Raw genomic sequence first — 17,854 nt, 5'->3', positions numbered from 1 at the left:
TACGAACTTTATACATTAATATAAATATTAATATATCATTAATATAAATATTAATATATACTAGTCATAAACTTAATATTCTGCTTATAAAATCTATCTATACCTACATGTATGTATATATAGGTATGTGCATGTATATTATATTAAATATATGATTTATATGTACTTTTTATCCAATGTAAATGTTCACTTTATTAATAAGTCAAAATCTTTTCTATTTTGTACATATTTAATAAATTTTATGTGTAATTTCTTGAATTTAAGAAGCAAAATAAATACGTTATACAGTTCAGAGAAGAATTAATCATCAATAAAAATTACCTAAGCAAAAAAATTATTTTTCCTTTAAGTAATAACAAGGTATAAATTTTTATAACTTAGAAACAATTCTTTATTTAGCTATCTTCCTGGAAATAAAATACACAGCTATATATCATAAAATTTTATTAAGCATACTTTATAGGAGAGATGCATGCTAATACACCTCTTGGGATATAAGATGAACATTCTTATTTCTCAGAAATAACTGATTATATATGCAGAAAAAAAGACTAAATGGAAATATACTGTAAAATGAATAACGGTCAACTTTTAGTGGCAAGATTATGTATAATTTAAAATGTTGTTTTTTGTGCACTTGTATGTTATTTTCAGACAGCATTTCTGACACCAATTATGTGTTTTTTTCCACACCCCAGCACATTCTCCAACACCAACTAAGTGTCTAGCAATTAAATCCAATTTTGACACTAACTCCTGCAGTTAGAATAAACCCTAGAGGTTAAGGGCTCAGTTTCATAATGCTGCCTCCCAGTCGGATACAAGCCTCAAGTGGGTTGCCCAGGCTACCCACACTTCTGCCTGGTGGACTACAAATTCAGGGTTCCCACAACCACCCTTCAGATTCAGTGATTCAACAGAACAACTCACAGAACTCAGGGAAATGCTCTACCAAAAATTGTAGCTTTACTGTAAAGGATACAACGCAGGAAAAACCAAATGGAAGAGATGGGGAAGGGTGAGGGATTGAGGTGGCAGTAGTGCAGAACTTCTATGGCTTCTCTGGGGTCTACACTACAGCCCTTCAAAGTGTTCACCAGCCCGGAAGCTCCTTGAACTGCAGCATCTGTGAGGGGTTTTAGTGGAGGCTTCGTTTCAAAAATGTGATTGATTAAATCATTGGCCAATAGTGATAGAGCTCAATCTGTGGGCCCCCACCCCTTAGTGGGGGTGGAGTTGTAGGTGGGAGTAGGACTGAAGGTTGCAAACCTATAATCGTGTTTTTTTCTTCAGACTTGTCCACTCTGCACACCTCCTTCCTTCCCTATTCCCTCTGCTCGCCCCCATCATTCATTAGCATTCAAAAGATGCTGTTATCACTCAAAAGATTTTTCTTTTTCAGTAAATTTTGCCTTTTATTAATAGTCATATAAAGATTTTATTTCATTCCAGTACTGCTTGTGGAGAACAGATTACATACTTAGAGTCACATAATCAAGATTAGTTCTATTTTTGTATACATTTTTGTTTCTTTTTTTTAAAGCTTTGTTTCTATTTTTTTAACTCAAATCATTTTATTTATTTATTTATTTATTTATTTATTTATTTATTTATTTATTATGTTCAGTTAGCCGTTGTATAGTACATCATTAGTTTTTGACATAGTGTTCAGTGATTCATTAGTTGCATATAACACCCAGTGCTCATCACAACACATGCCCTCCTTAATACCCATCACCCTGTTACCCCATACCCCCATTCCCCTCCCCTCTGAAACCCTCAGTTTGTTTCCTGGGGTCCATAGTCTCTCATGGTTCATCTCCTTCTCTGTTATCTCCCCCTTCAGATTTCCCTCCCTTCCCTTATGGTCCTCCATGCTATTGCTTATGTTCCACATATGAGTGAAACCATATGATAATTGTCTTTCTCTGCTTGACTTATATCACTTAGTATAATCCCCCTCAGTTCCATCCATGTCTATGCAACTGATGGGTATTCATCGTTTCTGATGGCTGAATAATATTCCATTGTATATGTGTACCACATCTTCTTTATCCATTCATCTGCTGAAGGACATCTTGGCTCCTTCCACAGTTTGGCTATTGTGGACATTGCTGCTATGAACACTGGGGTACATGTGCCCCTTCTTTTCACTACATCTGTATCTTTGGGGTAAATACCTAGTATTACAATTGCTGGGTTGTAGGAGAGCTGTATTTTTAAATCTTGAGGAACCTCCATACTGTTTTCCAGAGTGACTGTACCAGCTTGCATTCCCAGCAACAGTGTAAGAGGGTTCCCCTTTCTCCACATCCTCACCAACATTTGTTGTTCCTGTTTTGCTAATTTTCGTCATTCTAACTGGGCGTAAGGTGGTATCTCATTGTGGTTTTGATTTGTATTTCCCTGATGGCTAGTGATGTTGAGCACTTTTTCCATGTGTCCATTAGCCATTTGTATGTCTTCTTTGGAGAAGTGTCTGTTCATGTCTTCTGCCCATTTTCTGACTGGGTAATTTGGTTTTTGAGTGTTGAGTTTGGGAAGTTCTTTATAGATCTTGGATATCAGTCCCTTATCTGTAATGTCATTTGCAAATATCTTTTCCCATTCCGTGGGTTGCCTTTTAGTCTTGTTGACTGTTTCCTTTGCTATGCAGAAGCTTTTTATCTTGATGAAGTCCCAAAAGTTCATTTTTGCTTTTGTTTCCCTTGCTTTGGAGACATGTCTTGAAAGAAGTTGCTGTGACTGATGTAGAAGAGGTTACTGTGTATGTTCTCCTCTAGGATTTTGATAGATTCCTGTCTCACATTGAGGTCTTTCATCCATTTTGAGTTTATCTTTGTGTATGGTGTAAGAGAATGGTCCAGTTTCATTCTTCTCTATGTATCTGTCCAATTTTCTAACACCACTTATTGAAGAGACCGTCTTTTTTTTTTCCCATTGGATATTTTTTTCCTGATTTGTCAAAGATTAGTTGATCATAGAGTTGAGGGTCCATTTCTGGAGTCTCTGTTCTGTTCCATTGGTCTATGTGTCTGCTTTTGTGCCAGTACCATGTTGTCATCGTGATCACAGCTTTGTAATATAGCTTGAAGTCAGGTGACATTATCAGTGGGGAAAAGCTGAGAGTTTTCCCTTAAGGTCAGGAACCCGACAGGGATGACCATTCTCACCACCATTGTTCAACATAGTGCTAGAAGTCCCAGCATCAGCAATCAGACAACAAAAAGAAGTAAAAAGCATCCCAACTGGCAAAGAAGTCAAACTCTCTCTCTTCGCAGATGACATGATACTTTATATGGAAAACCCAAAAGACTCCACCCCCAAATTACTAGGACTCATACAGCAATTCAGCAATGTGGCAGTATACAAAATCAATGCACAGAAATCAGTTGCTTTTCTATATTAACAATGAACTGTAGAAAGAGAAATTAAGGAATTGATTCCTTTTACAATAGCAACAAAAGCCATAAATACCTAGGAATAAACCTAACCAAAGAAGTAAAGAAACTACAGAACACTTATGAAAGAAATTGAGGAAGACACAAAAAGATGGAAAAACATTCCATGCTCATGGATTGGAAGAATAAACATTGTTAAAATGTCTATCCTGCCCGAGAAATCTATACTTTCAAGCCATCTCTATTAAAATACCATTGGCATTTTTCAAGGAGCTGGAACAAACAATCCTAAAATTTGTATGGAACCAGAAAAGACCCCAAATCACCAAGGGAATATTGAAAAAGAACAGCAAAGCTGGGGGCATTAGTTGCCTGACTTCAAACTATATCACTCAAGAGATTTCAAGAGTTTTAGAAACTCTGCCCCAGGAACAAAGACCAAATATTTACTTTTTGTTATACCATAGCAATCTTGATTTTTTGAAGTTAGTATGATGACTACTATAGTACCTTATAAAAAATTTTACTTGAAATGGCTTGCTCTACGTTATGTCCATACACATATTAGTGACAGAACAGTCTAAGAATGTCATCTTTAAGAGTCATCCTGTATTTCTAACCTCTGAAAAAGTTTCAAAAAATCAAGTCTAATTTTCTATTATTAATATGCTACTGTGTAGATAGCTACATAATGAAAATTTAATCAAATCTTATGAAAATGAGAACATTTAATTACTGTAATTCATTTGTCTCCAAATTCTTTGTGAGGAAGAGCTCGTTCTAGTGTTGTTAATTGCTTTATATATATCATTTAAAAATTAATGTGAGAATCTAGTTATAATTTGGGGATAAAAAATTTTAAACCTTTTTTTAATATTTTTTGTTCATTTAAAAAATGTAATTGCTATTTATTTTCCTTGAATTTTAAACATTTGAATAAAGTTTCAAAAACCAGTACATACATTTAGCAATATCTTGTTTAATTCTATGTTGTAAAATTAACTCTTAGGTATTAGGGGTAAAACTCACAAATATGAGTTCATTCATTCAATATATTTACTTTAATGTGGTTTCAGATTATAAACAATTATACAAAGAAATACAGATTACAAATGTAAATGAAAGCTTTTGAACCACTTTAGATTACTTCCAAGTAGATCTTTTTTTTTCCAATACATAAGCCAGCTTTTACCCAGTGATTATTTAAGTCATAGTTCTTTGAAGTATTACATGGAAGATATGAGTACTTCCAAAGGCTGAATGAAGCGCACAAAAAATCTCACTGGTATCATAATCTCTGGGCTTTTAAGAGTTTGCCTGGTTACTGTAATCAGAACCAACTGGAAATACATTTTTTTCTAATAGAGATTTCTTTAAAATGATGCAAATTTTTTTAAATTGAAATTTTTATTTATACAGTGATTATATATAAGCATATAAATTTGTCTGAAACTTGACCAAAACTTACTGATTTTGAAAATCTGTTGTGGGGAAACTGAATAAATAATATCGGGCTGAAAGACTTTTAGCCTCCAAATCTGAATCAACTCAAGTTTCAAATGCTTCTTGGAATTATTTAAAGCAAAATGTTGTGGGCAATATTAAGTTAAATACTATATTGTATTTTGAGTCACATACTCTAGTAAAAATTCAGTCATGGATTCTAAAATAAAAACCAGTTCTCCCTGGTTCTGCCCCTAAATCCACTGTAATTGCTATGCTTGACTGAATAGCATTTTGAGATTTTATGTGTTGAGTCTATTTGAAATCATGTGCAACCTAATAAGACAGATAATTTGTTGAAATTTTACTATGTGCTAGGCACAATTCTAAGTCCTTTTCATGTGTCAGTTTAATCTTTGCACTAAACCTTCTAGGTTTCTAAGAAGGTAATTAATTCAGCTCAAGACCTCACAGCTAGTTAGTGCCATAACTAGGATTTCAGCACACTCTGACTTGAGGGTCCATTTCCTTAACCATTACTGTATAGGCTTTGTCATATCACATTGCACATCTGTAAATAAATGGTGTTTAATTTTAAAAGAGATGATTTTCTTTTCAGTAAACATCATTTTAGATTGAGTACATACTTCTGAAACTTTAAATCTAAATATTTATTGGATTACATGATCACCAAGGGCCCCATCTTTAAAAACCTGTAATTTTCATATTTTAAGTTATGAACTATAAAATCATGCTAGCAAAATGCAATAGTCAGAAGTTTTAATAGCACAGCAGTCTTGTCAGGATTAAGGATAGAGTTTTCAGAGTTACTGGAATTTAAGGTGAATTTCTGAATAAAACCACCCAAGAAGAATGTTGTTCTGGTAAAGTTGACTCAGAAAGTACAGTCAACAAGGTAAATGTAATAACATTATGTCATGGAAGCCAAGAATAGAAGGAAGTAGTCAATCATAGAATATTTCTGAGTGGTCAAGTATGATAAGATGGAAAAAGTTAACAATGGATTTGTCAATGACAGGGCACTGTGGAGTTATGGGGAAAGAATGCCTAAATAGAGTAGCTTTTAAGAAAATGAGAAGTGAGCAAGTATGGATTACTAGTATATGAAATTCTTGATAAATTTTTCAGTAAAAGATAACACATAAGATTCTTGGAGAATCTCTGAAATCTAGGAAGAAGGTTTTTTTGGTTTTTTTGGGGGGGGGGGTTCTTAAAAGTAAGGAATACTAAAGTATGTTTCCTGATGGGAATTAGCCAGTAGGAAGGAGATACTGATGAAGCACCAGAGAGAACAATCATTACAGGAGCACAGTTCTTGAAAAGTGTCAGAATGAGCAGATATGTTGGCTTTATAAGAACAAAGGCAATTCTTTCATTATAATAGGAGGGAAGATAGTATGTGTAGGTACTGTTGAAGATAGTCGATAGAATTGGTGTTAGAAAGATGAGAACATTTCTGTCAGTATTCTTGGTAGGGTTCTCCCAGAAGTGGACTCTGAGCCAAGGATTCAGCTCAAGCAATTTATTAAGGAAGTGCTTTCAGAAGAAATCAGTAAGAAAGTAAGGGGAAGTAGTAGAGGTAAGAGAAAGAAGCACGCAATGTTGTCATTTTGGGTGAAGTCTCAGACTGATCCTGTTCCCAAAGGGAGGTCTGGAGTGTAAATTACACTTTGGAACTTTCCATCCTTGAGGCAAAGGAGCTGGGATTGTATAACTTCACACCTGTTAGTAATTGACCAGCTTGCTGTGGGGTGAGAATGGAATGTAAACTCCCAGGCACTCCTGGCTGTGTGGGCATAATAGCTCTAGTGCCCAAGGACAATCATCTGTAGGTCACAGGGGGTAAGCCTTTAGCAGTTAAGCATGCAGCAGCTGGGGGATAAATTCAGGAGCTGTACAAGACACTGTGAGTTCTGGACAGTGCATCCATGTGTTTGCAGCTGTCAGATTGCTTCTCTTTTTTTCAAGGAAATAGGTGACAACATTCAGCTGAAAGGTTAGGATGAGAGGAAAGTTTGAGGTTGAAGGAAGATATGAACTATTCCTTATGGAGAATGGAAATCGTATGTGCTAAGGAAGTGTAGTTGGCTTGTCAGACATTGTTAAGTGCTATTAGAAATTTGTCGTTGGGGTGCCTGGGTGGTTAAGTGTCTGACTCTTGATTTTTGGCCCAGGTCATGATCTCAGTGTCGTGAGACTGAGCCCCGTGTAGGCCTCCACTCTGGGCATGGAGCCTGCTTAAGATTCTCTCTCTCCCTCTGCCCCACCCCTTCCACCTCCCCCCCCCCATGTGCTCCTCTCTCTCTCTAAGAAAGAAAGAGGGAGGGAGGGAGGGAGGGAGGGAAGGAAGGAAGGAAGGAAGGAAGGAAGGAAGGAAGGAAGGAAGGAAGGAAGGAAGGAATTTGTTGTTACAAATTTAGCGTGTCTTAAATAATCATGGTTGTGTATTGCTTTTTGTTTGGTGTTTTGATTTTGGTTTTGGCTTTGGTTTTTTTCTAGCAATGCCCACCTATCCAGGGTTGGGGTCTTTTAGAATCATTTAAGGTGAAAGGGGATGTAAAGAGTAAGGAGTCGTAGGATCTAGGTTGGCCTCAGAGGAAAGCGTGATCACGAACGGAGTAATGTACAGTGAAACCATAAAGAGACAGAAAAATGGCAGGTCTGGAGTGGTAGTAAACATATGATGATGAGAACCTCAAAGAAGTTGGGGGTTTTGGCAGGAGAAATCACGGTCTGGCCGTAGCACTTCTACTGCCTCAAGGTTGTGAGAGAACCAATATTTGAGTTTGCGTGGAAAGTACTGCCCGCAGGGGACAATTTCTCCTAAAGCATGAAGGCAAAAGAAACACCCAGAGATGAAGTTTATTTAGAGAGGAACTTGTGGATATTCCACTGTGAGTTTCAAGGGGCAGGATATGGAATTTTGGGGGGAGGGAGGGAAATGGAAAGTTGGATTGGATTAAGAGATCTACAAAAAAAAAAAAAATGTTAAAATGAACGGAAGGAATAAGCCTGCAATCATTTTTTGTTGTCCAGATTCATTACTTACTATCCTTTTGCCGTCACTTCCCATATTAAGCAATAGAGTCCCTATCCAATGGAGATGGAAAAGTCCCCTAAATCGGTGACAACACTACTTATACTCACGCTAGGTAAATTCATAGTCTCACCAAATTCTAGAAAATACTGAGATACATAAGTATATTTAAGCTCAGGTTACTTAAATATATTCCAATTAATAAAAGGAGACTAAAATGCTCTATGATTAAATGTGATAAATAGGTGACCCTTGGTTGTCAAATTAATCATCACAGGGGTTATAGACGACACAGATGAACTGAAAATGTTATCAGCATAGTCTGGATGCATTTCATTTTCTCCTAATTCCAGGGGTATACCTCTCATTCATGTAAAAACAACAGTGAGGGAAGAAGATAACAACACTCTTTGAGACTCAACTTTTCTCATTTTCCTATTTATTTTCCAGGAGCACTTTCTTACAGGAGTGTTACTGTGTTTTAAAACTATTTTTTCTTTTAGCTCATTTTAAAAAGTGGTGAAAGCATATGTCACAGTTACTTTAAATAAAGGATTTTGTATTAAATCATTGAATTTGTAATTAAAATGTGCAGACAGTGTAGTAGAATGTTGTGTCTTGAGCTGCTCAGTCCACACATGAAAATTTCCTAATCTAATTTTCTCTTGGCTGAGTCCCAATTGTTGTTGGATTTTTCCACTACATACAATTATATATCTTAAATAAGGTCTGTCATCAGAGTCCCTGAAACTTTTATGAATGTGCTACTTATGCACTGAGTATGCATTTTAGAATACTATGGAAAGTTTTCTATGAAAGTTGATATTTTCAATCAGATCCTTCAATGTGCTAACAGAAAAGTTCTCTCAGTTCCAGAACTGAGATCGATAGTCTAAGGTTATAATTGAAAACTGCTTAATTATGAGATTGGCAAAACAAGCCATGAGCATAGAAGGTAATAATTTATCCACAAAAGTATTGACATTATTGAATAGTAATATATTACTTACACTAAGAAGTCAAAAATGGCATATGTTCTTTGTAACTATCATTGTCATTCCAGTTCTGATTTTTCTGCCTTCTTTGAATTTACCACATTCTGTTCTATTAGCTATACAAAGGTTTCTAAAATTGCCATATCTTCCATCCAGTAACTTTTATTAGTACAATATAGTGCAGTAGAACAATTAGTACAATATAACATAGGCAATGTCTTCAATAATACTCAGAGGAACCCTATTAGTAAACTATTTATGCCCATTTGTTCCTACTAGATTTCTTATTTTTTAAAAATAAGTTTTAATGTTTTCCTATTTTTCCCGTTAGTTTTCCTGTACACTTTATCCTTTACTTGCTGACGCACAGTTTGTACGCCTTTGCCATTGTATATGTCTCCACCCAATCTGTCATGTCTCTATTAATTTTGCCTTTGTTACAAAAAAATACATACATTTAAACCATTAACTTTTTCCTCTACAGTGTGTACTTTTGAGGTCTTTGGAGGACATTTTGAATTCTTTATCTAATGAGCCAAATCTCCAGCATCGTTTGCTAAATAATCCATTTTTATCCAGCAGATTTGTGCTGCCACACTCTCCTGTATCAAAACTTTGTTTCTGTACTCTCGCTTGTGTCTTTCGAAATTGCTGTAGTGACTCATAGACTTTAGTTATTCTTTCACCTATTTTTTTTCAGAATTGTTTTTTTTTAATTCTTTTAATATATTCCTTACAATCTTGAGGTAAATCTTAATGGATCATGATCTTGACATACCATTAGATGTTTCTATTTAATAGCTTCTTTAGGATTTTTATGTAAGTTCTTAAGTAGGATGTTCTTATAATTTGTTTTTTACTGTCTTAAACTCTCCTTACCTGCTAAGTTATAGTAGTCTCAAAGTTTTCCTTCTTTTCTGTTCAGGCCTAACCTATATAAGAAAAGAATTGTTTGTTACTTGCATATTAGATAGAAATTGTTTATAAAATGTTTTAGGGGCTTGAAGCTATTTTGAACGTAGCAATAGTTGGATAATTGCTCATGCGTATGTATGCATATTGTATTAGTTATTGACTTCTAACTTAATTTCATTATCATCAGAGAATACATTCTGATTGATGTTGATTCTTAGTACTTTACTGAGGCTGCCCTTTGGCCTAAAATGTGATCGCGTTAAGATTTCTTACTTTGCTATTTGGAGCTTTTATATATCTACAAAATCGGATTTATTTTTATATTGCTCAATTTTTTTTTCTCGTTGACATAATTTTAAGAAGCTTAGATTCCTAGTAACAAATTTAATTGGAAACAACAACATCTTACTAAAAGTAGGTTGTGGTAGAGATCTTGGGTCATTGATTAGGCCTATTTACTGTGGAAGTAAGTAACTTTTGTGCACTATCTACGTGGGGCTACTTCTTCAAATTCTTTACCAAGGGACTTTGTTCCATATGAATGAAAAATTCAAGAATTCGAAGTGCTTTTCAATGATAGCTCTTACTAACTGATAACATAGGAGCCATTGACTATTCTTTCCTTGGTTCCATTTAACTCTGAAAAGATCCTGATGAGGTTATTTTACTCATTGTGGTGGTGAGTAAACTAAAGCTTATGAAGGTTACCTTACTTGTCCACAATTAAATAAAACTTGTCTGCTTTCTGTTGTATTTCAGTGCCTCCCTTGGTTCCATTTATTGGAATCTTTAGTAAGTACAGACATGTTTTAAATACTCAGTTGTGCTTTTTATTTTTTTTTTTATGTTTTAGTTGTTCTTACAAGCAGTTTATAATAAGGTGTTTATTCACAGAAGGGGTATGATGAATGTTTCTATTACAAGTTGTTGAAACAAGAGGTGATGATACCATATGGTATGAGAAAGAGTATAACAGCAATTCAACCTGTCAAAACACATTTGGCAAGAATACAGAAAAGTTATTAATTTCCTGAGTTATTTTACTTAACTTAAAAGTTTGTTCATCTTCTAAGTTGAAAAAAGAAATCCCGAATTATGTAAGATACTCCCTAAGGAATTTCATCTCCTCGCATTGCAATGACAAAATTTGGTCAGCCCAGTCATCACACGTTGTAAAGAATCAACAAATTCTAAGACTCTGTGAGTCTAAAAAACACTGGCCCTCAGATACTAAACCAGGAAACATTGCGGTTTTCATTATAAGTATCAATAAAGAACAGATTTCAACTCGTTGCTAATATTTTATGGATCTTGAGATATTACTGACTAAAGCCATTGTTTTCATTGATTACAAGATAAAAATTATTGAAAAGAAATACAGTGCTTGCTTTGGTATCACATACACTAACATTGGAAAGATACAGAGAAGATCAGCAGGGCGCCTGCGCAAGGATGACATGCAAATTCATGAAGCGTTCCGTATCAAAAAAAATTTAAGAAGAAAAGAAATACAGATTTCTTTTTATATACATATCATTTATTTCATCTTCCTTATTCAAGGTTTAAAATTTTCAAAAAATCATAAAAAATATTAATGAAGTCCAGTTATAGCACATATATCTCTTAGTGACTTTTCATGAACATTTCATGTATGATTTTATGTCTTTTAATGCAAATGATTACACTTAGTGAGACTTTGCCGTCCCTTAGTGCACTGTTTGACACTGAGGATACAACATACTTACGAATTAAATTTTGCTTTCTTATGTAATTCAGAGGGTGCTGGGTTTCTACCTTAATGTTCATTAGGAATCCAGATATACCCCATTTCAATTGAGAATGTAAAAATTCATAGCATTTACTAGCCCAAAGAAATATTTAAACGAAACTGAGGGCTTTTTAAAGGTAAAATTAAGGATCAATTCCAGAAGAGTCAGTGACTCCCTCCTCCCCTTTGGATTTCTACTTAATATAAGAATTTCCAAAACACTTAAAAGGAAGTCTAATGTATCACTGTGTTTGTATTTTTTCCCCCTTTGACCCCTTTTTTGAGGTCAGAAGGTCAGTATACAATAGTAATTGTAACAGCAAATATTTATATAGTATTTTTGTATACTAAAATTTTATATTTTTGCATTTTTTGTGTGTTAACGAGTGCCAAGCCCTTTTATCTAATATACACAACAGCCCTATGAAAAAAAGTTCTGTATTTATTCCCATTTCACAGGTAAAGAATGTGAGGATTAAAGATGTTAAATAATTAGCCGAAGGTTGCAGAGTTAGCAAAAGGCTCAGCTGGCCTTCAAACTCAGGCAAACTGCTTCACAAGTCAAGGCTTTCAGTTTCTGTGATATACAGGTATCCTCCACTTTTCAAAAGTTTTCACTAAGCCACTTCGCTTTTGCGAAAGGCCTACACTGGTAGCTGTTTTCATTAACTGGAAAAAACCTGAAGAGGATATTTGCTTTTATGGGGAAAAAAGAAAGGCTAAAATAGCATTCAGCACCTGTTTTGCAGAGAGCTGTTATAGAGGCAGTGCGCGTTCTGACAAGGGTGGTGCTGTCAGGCTCCTTCCCTGGGAACTATACTCAGCATCGCAGCATCAAGTCACCATAGCTTTGCATTGTGTCCGTGAGCATCTGTGCTTCATCTCAATTTGTTTTGTACATCTGTTAGCAAGATGTGTCCTAAGGTATCAGAAAAGCCTAGGAGAGGGGTGCCTGGCTGGCTGGCTCGGTCAGAAAAGTGTGCAACTCTTGATCTCGGGGTTGTGAGTTCAAGCCCCACATTGGGTGCAGAGATAACTAAAAAAAAAATAAGTAAACTTAAAAAAAAAGCCCAAGAGAGATTGTTTTTGGGGTCTCAGAATGCTCAAAAAATTTTACGTATCAATTAATGTAACTGCTTCATTGCTTTACACCATTTGAGCTTATGAAAGGTTTCATAGGAATACTCTACTCTTGGATAGTGGGGAAAACCTATACTATCTTCCATACATTGAAATTAATAAATTATAGAATGATGTTATTTGCTTTCAACATAGGATTCCAAAATTTGAGAGATTATTTGTGTGAAACCTACTAAGTCATTTTTATAAATCTGGTAGATGGAGATACCAAATTGTAATAAGATTGTAGCTGTATATGTACAATATAATAGGTCATTATTCACTTTCATAATTGATATCCTTAATTTCTTTCATATATAAGTTAATTCTTTGACCTTATTATATTGAGTTACAAAAATTTGCATAACATTGAGTTGTAAAGATAATATAATTAAAGTTTTATCAGTCATTGATTTAATATTTATTGATCCTGATTTATTATACTCAATTCTGTTTAATTTCAGACTTACCCAATTCATCAGCAGTGTGAAATCTGTGATTAAAAATTTAATATTGGTGTATGCTCTCAAATCTGCAATATTATTATAGGGACATTGAGGCATGGGAATGAAAATGTTCATGATATATTCTGAGCTATTTATTTTATTTATTTGGCTCATTTCATTCTTCTCCTAATAAATATTCTATGAACAAAATGTAGCAATATAGCTTTTAGTAGTAATACTTGAATAGCAATAAAATCCATAGTTAAAATATCATCATCTTCTCTGCTGTTGATAATTTCTACGTTTATGTTATATGACTTTCATATTTTTCTAAGAATTTTTTATATCTTTAATACTTAGTGACTTAAACATATGACCACAATGAAACATTATTTATATTTTACTCAGAAATGTTGAATTATATTCTAAATGACTTTTCTTTAATTTTCCTATGGCGGTTAAGAGAGAGAGTTGAATGTAATTCTAGCATAGTATAGCCCCACTAATATAAAATACATTTGAAAGAAATATAAAACAGTCATGATTTTTATCCTAGATGTTACTAATTGATCAAGCATTTTTAACACAATGAGGTATAAATATGAAATACTTACATCTTTCTCTGATCACTACTTTTTGAGTTACGCTATCTTAAATATTCCTTAACCACTGGGTAGCAAATTTCTTAATGTTGTCTTAGGTGTTGCTACTTGGCCAGGCTATTCCGGTTTTTAAGTGTCTGATGAATTTAAAACATGAATAACATATCACATTTAAAACATTCTTCCCCCATCGCCTGCTAATATTTGTTGCTAGGGAATTAGTACAAGTAAAGGTGTTACTTTCCTTCCCTTCTCCACTATTTCATTTATTCTGTGAACATTGTAGTCTAAAAGGCCTTGTCTTTTCAATTCTTTTAAAGACTGGGCCTCTGGATTGGTAGTTTGGCAAAGTAGTGTCTCAAAGATCACTTCTACGTGAAGTCCAGTAGTTCGCGTTGCCATCAGCTACTTTTAGAACATGCGGAACTGAAACCTCTCAGTCCTCAGTTGAGAACTGATTAAGGGCCAATAGGGAAAGCCTGCTTAACGTACAAATGCAGAAGTATTTATCATTACCTTTTTTTCCTTATATGAAGAATGAAGAATACATTTTACTTTCAGAAATTCACTCACATAAAAAACAACAATAAAGAAATTCACTGATATTACCTTTATCATTCCTATGGTAACCCAAACCAAGTTCAAGGGGAAATGTCTTTATTCCTTTGATATAATTAGTTTTATACCAGGGAAAGTAAATTCAGCTGAATACCGAATCTGGAAATATTGAGGTACTAATCAGTATATCTATATACACTGCGATAGCTCTCTTTCTCACTGTTAAACATACACTTCAGTTACCAACAATAATTAGCTAACTACCCAGCAGAAGCAGAGGATCCCAGAATACATTCATATTGGTAGGGTGAATGGGATGAATGTTGACAGGATCTACAATTCTGTCTAAGCCATTCATTTTGCTTAACCTTCTGTGACTTAATGACTAGATCTTTTGGCTTGGGAATTATATATATGCCTTCCATCACTCCATCTTCCTTCACTCTTACCTATTCCACTACTTAAAAAAAAATCTATATGTAAATATAATAGAAGGGAAAGTTTTATATTATTTAACTTATCATCTTTATATCTTGAATTTTAGATATTTCCATCAAAAATTATGTCCAAAGACAATTCTATTTTGAACTCTTGAAATCAGAGAAAGAATATCATAGAACTAACTTGATTCATTCATGTTGTTTCTAACCATTCATCATCTGTCTCTACTGATACACTTATTATGAATCCTTATATCATAGTATTATTAGTATGTATAAGTTAATGTTTTGGCTAACAAATCTATCCTCTTGAAGATGTATTTAGAGCTACGTTTCCATGGGGCTAGATTTTAATAGCCCTTTTGTGTGTTTTGAAATTGTTATAGAATGTATAAATATATGCATAATTATTATCAATCTATGCAGAGATCCCTAAAAATTCTTATCTTTATTTTAATGATCACTTTTTAATATAATTTTACAACATTAATATTTAAAGCTTTCAATTTTAGATGTTAGTTGAATAAAATAATAAGATAAAATGTTTGACAAAAGGAGAATGTATTTGCTAAAGAAACAAGGTTCTTTTTTTAATTTGTTCCTTAAAAATTGTATGTACAAGGTATTTTCCTTCATTTTCAGAAAGTTACAACTTACAAGACAACCTGAAAGTTCCTGTTACTAATCTGCCCAGAGTGTCTTAGACCTTTGTGTCCATATTTTTCCAAGATCTTAAAATAACTGCAGTGAAATTGTTTTAGTCACACAACTGGGATGAGATTTTGTTTCAGTAGACTTTCATTGGTAAATCAGAATGAATATTATTCAGCTTTGAGACTAGTTCTGTAGATATATTTTTTCAGTGAATCAATAGCATATAACTTTGCCACCATAACTGATGGCAACATTACTATCAATTTAACTTGAATTTAGTGGAGAGACTTTATAAAACTAGATCCTCTAAGCCAACAGAATATCTGACAAAATGATGGAAGGCACTGACATAGGTAATCTGCAATGATGCTTAGATTTTGAATTATTGTATATTATTTATGATATTCTGGAAACAAAATTAATGAATGGTTCTTTGCCCATTAGCATGGATTTCTATATTAAATATGAACTGGTAATTCTTTAGCTAAAAGATAACATGCTTTATTAATTATTGCACAGGCTAAGCCACTGTAAAAGAAATAGTCTAAAATATAGTGGCTTAAATTGGTTATGTAAATGTGGTTTAAATCTAATATGGTGGCTCCACATCAAAAAACAGCTTCCATTTCTGGGTCTGAGGCTCTGTTGTCATTTTCTCCTAACAAAGGAGGAGGGAAAAAAATGGTCAAGGGAGGCCCAATTCCAGTCCTTTAATTGGCAAGACCCAGAAATGTCACAATTCACTTCTGTTCACATCCCAGTGGACACTGCTTAAATGCATGGCTATAGCTAACTGTAAGTGAGGCTGGAATTAGAATCTTTGTTATTGAGTGGAACAACTGGCGTTTTCCCACAATTGCCCACAAAAACTACTGAATTGTACCCTTTTTTGATATTTTCACATTAATGGCAAAGCATCTCATTCCAGCGATTGCAGTGCAAGTTTTGCATTTTATTTTTTGAAACATTTCGATAGCTCAGTACAATTTTTTACAGCATGTTTGCACATGTTCCTATATGCTAACCTTTGAAACTTTCTTTCCTCAATATCCTACTATATACAAATTAAGGTAGAAATAATTATCCATTCATGAACTTGGAATCACAGATGGAATGTACTGATGTAATGGGAATGGATATACTGGAATAAATATTGTTCTATTATGTTCTATAACTTTTCAATATTGATATAAGATTTTCTTTCTAGGAACAGTTCACCACTATTAAATATGATCATTTCTTAGAAATTCTTCTCTGCTTACCTTTCACACATCCATGGCATTATTTAAATATCACTTGAAATTCCATTTTCTGGCTTAAAACCCTCTTTGAATGTCTTAGTTCAGCGATGTCCAGTAGAACTTTCTGTGAACACAGAAATGTTCTAGAACTGCACTGTCCAATATGGCAGCTACTGAAGCTTTTGAGTCCTTGTAATGTGACTAGTGTGACTAAGGAACTGAATTTTAAACTTTATTTCATTTTAAAGAATTTAAATTTAAATAAACCCACAGGCCAGTAGTCACCATGTTAGACAGCACAGTTAGTCATTCCCTGCTCCATTTACAAGCCTATTTCCGCCACATTTATTTTGCTGCATAATATTGCTCCTGAAATGTCCTCAAATGAATTTAACTACTCAACATTTATTATTTGGTGGTTTATTCTTTGGGTGAGAGATTCTATCTTTTCAGTGTGACTTTACTCTAGCTTTAAACAGTTTAATAATAACAATATAATATTTACTGTACAAAAAATATGTCAGGCACTGTTCTAAGCACTTTTACATAGTATATAATTTCACTATCACAAGAAACCTATGTATAATTATCACCATTTCATAGTTGTATAAACTGACACATTCACGGGTTAATTAATTTGTTGCCTTTAGCTAGTTAAGTGGCTGATCTAGGATGTGAATTCCAGGCAAACTGGCTTTAAATCCCAGGCTCTCCCTCCATTCATTACTCTTTCATCATTTTGTAAAGTGAGGTTTCCTTTTAGTAGTTCTCTCTTCAAAAATACATCATATTTGGGGTCTAAGAGCTTTATTTGTATATGTGTTATATTTGGAAACTATGGCCCCTAGCAAGAGATAAGAGGAAAGAGCAGTTTCCCTTCTTTGCTGTTTTCTCACAATTCACTGAGCAGACTGCTTATAAAAAGATGATCCAAAATGTTCCCTAACTTATCTCCACTAATTTGGCTCTTCGATCTTATTTAATCAAAATGATACAAAATAAGTTAGTTAATACAAGTGATAATGAACAGGTGCTGTATGTTTGCCTCTATTACTACAAAAGATTATTCAGATTTTTTCCTAGTACACTAACAGAAAGAATTTTAAAGTAGTCAGGATCGATTATTTTCAAAGGGCTTTAGTGTTCAGATTTAACTCAGGTCAATCATCTGCGAGTTAAAATTACTTAGAAACTTACTGTCCATAATTAAGTAA

At 34.0% G+C, this 17,854-nt stretch overlaps 1 protein-coding gene and 1 non-coding gene across 6 annotated transcripts in view; both read left to right on the top strand.

Moving 5' to 3' along the window:
• The window catches only part of ADGRL3 (adhesion G protein-coupled receptor L3), a 501,774-nt gene that overhangs the window by 437,562 nt on the left and 46,358 nt on the right, over positions 1 to 17,854 (top strand). The gene's annotated exons all lie outside the window — the stretch shown is intronic.
• LOC123804110 (U6 spliceosomal RNA) lies at positions 11,193 to 11,299 on the top strand. Its single transcript, XR_006783076.1, has one exon. It is a non-coding gene; the product is annotated as a U6 spliceosomal RNA (small nuclear RNA).

This window comes from Ursus americanus, chromosome 8 (assembly GCF_024610735.1).
Source record: "Ursus americanus isolate L20-20 chromosome 8, mUrsAme1.1.p, whole genome shotgun sequence".
Lineage (NCBI taxonomy): Eukaryota > Metazoa > Chordata > Mammalia > Carnivora > Ursidae > Ursus > Ursus americanus.
This window is presented reverse-complemented; position numbering and strand designations above follow the sequence as displayed.